The following is a 6,000-nucleotide window of genomic DNA, read 5'->3' as shown; positions in this document are numbered from 1 at the left end:
TGGTGATATTGTGCAAACCAACCAATGTGGAGAGTATACTGGTGCCCAAACACTGATTTGAGCTATTTGCAGACAATTTGCATGTTCTTTGACTTCTTGGCTATGAAAACCAAATGATGCTGAGTATACAGTGTTTTTATTCAAAAAACATTTTTATAATTGTTTGATAGCTCCTTAATAGTTTAAAGAGGTTTAAAGTCAGTGTTTTCTTGTCATAAAAGTATCTTTTTTCACCTGGTAAATCATCATGGTACCTTATACTGAACACATCAATACACATCAAGAGTACTGACAGAGACTAGAAAGAGAGAGCATATTTCTCCTATATTGGCTTCCCTTCATTGGCTTCCTGTTAAATCCAGAATTGAATTCAAAATCCTGCCCCTCACATACAAGGTCTTGAATAATCAGGCCCCATCTTATCTTAATGACCTTGTAGTACCATATCACCCTATTAGAGCACTTCGCTCTCACACTGCAGGCTTACTTGTTGTTTTCTAGAGTATTTAAAATAATGATAATTTATAGGTTATTAGTCAGACTAATGTGAAATTTTAAAAAACTCATCAGAATCTCTCCTGGTAAGATGAAAATCTTTAAAATCATACATAAATATGAAAGAGAAGCAGAAATTTTACCTTTACATTTCAAAATGCAGATAATTTAGATAATTATGCCCAAAATGTTTCAAAATGTCTTCAATGCATAAAGATATAATAAAGTAAAATTGTGTAGTAAAAAGCGATATCATGAAAAAAAAGACTGCGAGATGAAGCCGCCCTGTGACTGGTAATTCTTATTTTTTTGGTTTGTTGATTGTAGCACAGAGGTTGCTGGCATCAGTGGAAGGTTCAGCAGAGAAGGTGTAAGGTTTCACAATGCTGTACTTCACTGTGTCATTTTCTTCATCATCATCGTTATCCTAAACCTGAAAATAAATACACAAACAGCTAAACAAACGAACATTAACATAGCAAAGAACAACACAAGGACATACAGCATCATAATATCTGGTACAACATAAACACAAGACATTGCAGGACTGCTTACCTGAGCTTTGCTGGTGGTGGTCTCAGTGTAGCTGATGGAGGCTTGGAGAATAGAATCAGCCTGCACAGTGAAGACGACATAAAAAGTGCTCAGTAATGTGTAAAATGCAGATTTAACATATAAACTCAATGGTCAGCTGCTGCTACTGAAGAGATAAGGTCAATAATGTCAACAGAATAAGTTTTATAAGACTTAATTTTTTTAATCTCATTTATAATTACATATATCTTGCTATCCTCCCGCAGGCCCACCACCCGCAGGAGGCGCCATAGGGGTCGGGTGCATTGTGTGCTGGGCGGCGGCCAGGAGCGGAGGCCCTGGCGGACTGATCCCCGGCTGCCAAGACTGGCAATAGGGACATGGAATGTCACCTCTCTGGTGGGGAAGGAGCCTGAGTTAGTGCGTGAGGTTGAGAGGTACCGGCTAGATATAGTCGGGCTCACCTCTACGCATGGCTTGGGCTCTGGAACCAGTCTCCTGGAGAGGGGCTGGACTCTGTCTCAGTCTGGAGTTGCCCCTGGTGAGAGGCGGCGGGCTGGGGTGGGTATTCTAATATCCCCTCGGCTTGCTGCTGGTACGTTGGGGTTTTTCCCGGTGGATGAGAGGGTTTGTTCCCTGCGCCTTAGGGTCGGGGAACGGGTCCTGACTGTCATCTGCGCTTATGCGCCGAGTGGCAGTTCAGAGTACCCAGCCTTCTTAGAGTCCCTGGGGGGGGGTGCTGGAAGGTGCCCCATCTGGAGACTCTGTTGTCCTGCTGGGAGACTTCAATGCTCACGTGGGTAACAACAGCGAGACCTGGAGGGGCGTGATTGGGAGGAACGGCCTCCCTGATCTGAATCCGAGCGGTGTTTTGTTATTGGACTTCTGTGCAAATCACAGTTTGGCCATAACGAACACCTTGTTCAAACATAAGAGTGTCCATAAGTGCACGTGGCACCAGGATGCTCTAGGCCGCAGGTCGATGATCGATTTTGTAATCGTATCACCAGACCTGCGACCATATGTTCTGGACACTCGGGTAAAGAGAGGGGCTGAGCTGTCAACTGATCACCACCTGGTGGTGAGTTGGATCAGGTGGCGGGGGAGGACGCTGGACAGACCCGGTGCACCTAAACGTGTAGTGAGGGTGTGCTGGGAACGTCTAGCGGAGGCCCCAGTCCGTGAGATCTTCAACGCACACCTCCGGCAGAGCTTCAACAGCATTCCGAGGGAGACTGGGGACATTGAGTCCGAATGGACCATGTTCAGCGTCTCCATTGCCGAAGCTGCTGCAGTGAGCTGCGGCCGTAAGGTGGTTGGTGCCTGCCGTGGTGGTAACCCCCGAACCAAATGGTGGACACCAGAGGTGAAGGGAGCCACCAGGCTGAAGAAGGAGTCCTATCGGGCTTGGTTAGCCTGTGGGACTCCGGAAGCAGCCGACAGGTATCGACAGGCCAAGCGGAATGCGGCTCGGGCAGTGGCTGAAGCAAAAACTCGGGTGTGGGAGGAGTTCGGAGAGGCCATGGAAAAAGACTTTCGGACTGCCTCGAAGAGATTCTGGCAAACCGTCAGGCGTCTCAGGAGGGGAAAGCGGTGCTCTACCTGCACTGTGTATAGTGCTGGTGGAGCGCTGCTGACGTCGACTGAGAAAATTGTCAGGCGGTGGAAGGAATACTTCGAGGACCTCCTTAATCCCACTGACACGTCTTCCGAGGAGGAAGCAGAGTCTGGGGATGAGGGGAATGACCCGCCAATTTCCGGGGGCGAGGTCACTGAGGCAGTTAAACAACTCCTTGGTGGCAGAGCCCCTGGTGTTGATGAGGTCCGCCCCGAGTTCCTGAAGGCTCTGGACGTTGTAGGGCTGTCCTGGTTGACACGCCTCTACAATGTTGCGTGGAGATCAGGGGCAGTACCCCTGGACTGGCAGACCGGGGTGGTGGTCCCCATCTTTAAGAAGGGAGACCGGAGGGTGTGTTCCAACTACAGGGGGATCACACTCCTCAGCCTCCCTGGGAAAGTCTATGCCAGGGTGCTGGAAAGGAGAGTTCGTCCGCTAGTCGAACCTCGGATACAGGAGGAACAATGCGGTTTTCGTCCTGGTCGCGGAACACTGGACCAGCTCTTTATCCTCTCGAGGATACTCGAGGGTGCATGGGAGTTTGCCCAACCAGTCTACATGTGTTTTGTGGACTTGGAGAAGGCATTCGACCGTGTCCCTCGGGGTGTCCTGTGGGAGGTGTTGCGGGAGTATGGGGTGTCTGGCCCATTGCTACGGGCCGTTCGATCCCTATACAACCGTTGCAAGAGTTTGGTTCGCATTGCCGGCAATAAGTCGGACTCGTTCCCGGTGGGTGATGGGCTCCGCCAGGGCTGCCCTTTGTCACCGGTTCTGTTCATAATTTTTATGGACAGGATTTCTAGGTGCAGCCAAGTGGCGGAGGGCTTTCGCTTCGGTGGCCTCAGAATCTCATCTCTGCTTTTTGCGGATGATGTGGTTCTGTTGGCTTCATCAGGTGAAGGCCTCCAGCTCGCACTGGAGCGGTTTGCAGCCGAGTGTGAAGCAGCGGGAATGAGGATCAGCACCTCCAAATCTGAGGCCATGGTTCTCAGCCGGAAAAGGGTGGAGTGCCCACTCCGGGTCGGGGATGAGTTCCTGCCCCAAGTGGAGGAGTTCAAGTATCTCGGGGTCTTGTTCGCGAGTGATGGGAGAAGGGAGCCGGAGATCGACAGACGGATTGGTGCTGCGGCTGCAGTGATGCGGACGCTGCACCGGTCCGTCGTGGTGAAGAGGGAGCTGAGTGTAAAAGCGAAGCTCTCAATTTACCGGTCGATCTACGTCCCTACCCTCACCTATGGCCACGAGCTGTGGGTAGTGACCGAAAGAACGAGATCGCGGATACAAGCGGCAGAAATGAGCTTCCTCCGAAGGGTGGCTGGCCTCTCCCTTAGAGATAGGGTGAGAAGTTCGGCCATCCGGGAGGGGCTCAGAGTAGAGCCGCTGCTCCTCCACATCGAAAGGAGCCAGTTGAGGTGGTTCGGGCATCTGACAAGGATGCCTCCTGGGCGCCTCCTGGGTGAGGTGTTCCGGGCATGTCCCACCGGGAGGAGGCCCCGGGGCAGACCCAGGACACGCTGGAGAGATTATATCTCTCGGCTGGCCTGGGAACGCCTTGGTGTTCCCCCGGATAAGCTGGAGGAGGTGGCTGGGGAGAGGGAGGTCTGGGCTTCTCTGCTTAGGCTGCTGCCCCCGCGACCCGGCCTCGGATAAAGCGGGTGAAGATGGATGGATGGATGGATGGATATATCTTGCTACCTGTTAATTGGAGCATTAGTATCATTGAAGAAAACATTTGAATCCATCTTAATTCAGCCATTGTTCTTGGTCTTTCTCCTTCCTGTTTCTCGCACTAATGACATTCAACATTCAACAGCAACATTCAAGTCCTGATTAAAACATAAATAAATGAAGATAGAAAAAAAATTGTTTTTTTTGTTTTGTTTTTATTTGTGATTGAAATCATTAAATCTCCTCCTCCTTTGGTGTGTACATTGTTTTTATATTCACAACATCCTTTCCCATTCCACAAAGAACAGGAATGAATGAAGAAAGCAGCTCCTTCAGTGGCAGGCTGCGGCACCCAGGTCTTTCCTCCCTATAATGAGTATAATGAGTGAAATAACCCTTCTGGATGATGTCCAACAAGTTTGAAGTAGTAACAGTAACTTAGTCACAAGTTATATGCCACAATCACTTTTTGGTAGCCCTAAAATGGCATGTTCTCAGTCATTATTCTCAAAACACAAGAAAGCGTCATGGTGATACTGGCACAATAGATCTTTATTGTTTTAACTACTATTTGGCAGTCTTATAACAAATATAAACAACGAGAGTAGATTTACTAAACCTGTAGGCATAAATTACTACATCGTGATGCGTGTAGTTATTCTTGACTGCGCTACACACTGCAAGCAAACTTCTAACAAGCAACACGGTTCCAGATTAATCGAGCGCAGATTAATAGAACTACGTTTTACCAGCGGACCGAAAGTGTTACTGTGGAAGCAGATTTCTTTTCTGTTGTATTAATCACATATTTAATCATATCACATTATTAATAGAAATTTCACTTTCTCACTTAGTTGTATGCATGTTCACTACTGAGGGACCTTATGCTCTACACACACAGTGAGGCCATTGTAATGGGAGACGTTAAACAGATAGTGAGACTCCTTTTCCTTATCAAGGATGTAAATCCTTAGGTGACGGCTAACCAGAAAACAAGGTCATAATTCTCTCTGTGAGGGAGAAGGTATAGCACCCCTGTGAGAGGGGCCAACATGTAAGAGTTTGTGGAATGTTCTTTGTCTTTGTCTCTGTATATAACATGTAAGGGCAGTGGCCACAATTCAGAGATGGTCCTAGTGTTTCACTGGGATGCTCTCTCCACATTGCAATGTGTTTATTAAACCCACTTCAAATCAATCTCACTGGGTGTGTTGCAGGTTATTGTTAAAATTTCCATAACATTACTGACGGGAATCTACAGCATCTTGAGCTCTATTAAGAAGTCATTCGTCATGTTGAATGACCAGCTGATAAACTCTCGGGTTGGTAATAAATGTACTACCTGTATAAGAAAAAGCATCATGTAAACAAATGGTAGCCTGACAGTAACTGTTATGCTTAATATAGCTGTTAGCTAAAAATGATAATTTAGCGCAGTTTGCACTGGGTTCAGCTATGAAAAACAAATATGATTCCAAAGTTGTCATCTTGTACCCTCTCAGAGCCCCGTATGCTTGTAGAGATCGCTACAGTAGGGAAACATGCAAATGAATGTCCAAACCATTGTATTTTAGGTTTATTTATGTCTTACACAGCATCCCAGCTCTTTAGCTAACTTAATAACTTTAGCTAAAGTGAATAGTTTAATTCATTAGTGCAGCACTACTGAATCACCTCTGTTTGAA

Source organism: Oreochromis niloticus, linkage group LG15 (assembly GCF_001858045.2).
Source record: "Oreochromis niloticus isolate F11D_XX linkage group LG15, O_niloticus_UMD_NMBU, whole genome shotgun sequence".
In the NCBI taxonomy this organism is placed as follows: Eukaryota; Metazoa; Chordata; class Actinopteri; order Cichliformes; family Cichlidae; genus Oreochromis; species Oreochromis niloticus.
Note: the sequence above shows the minus strand (reverse complement) of the source record.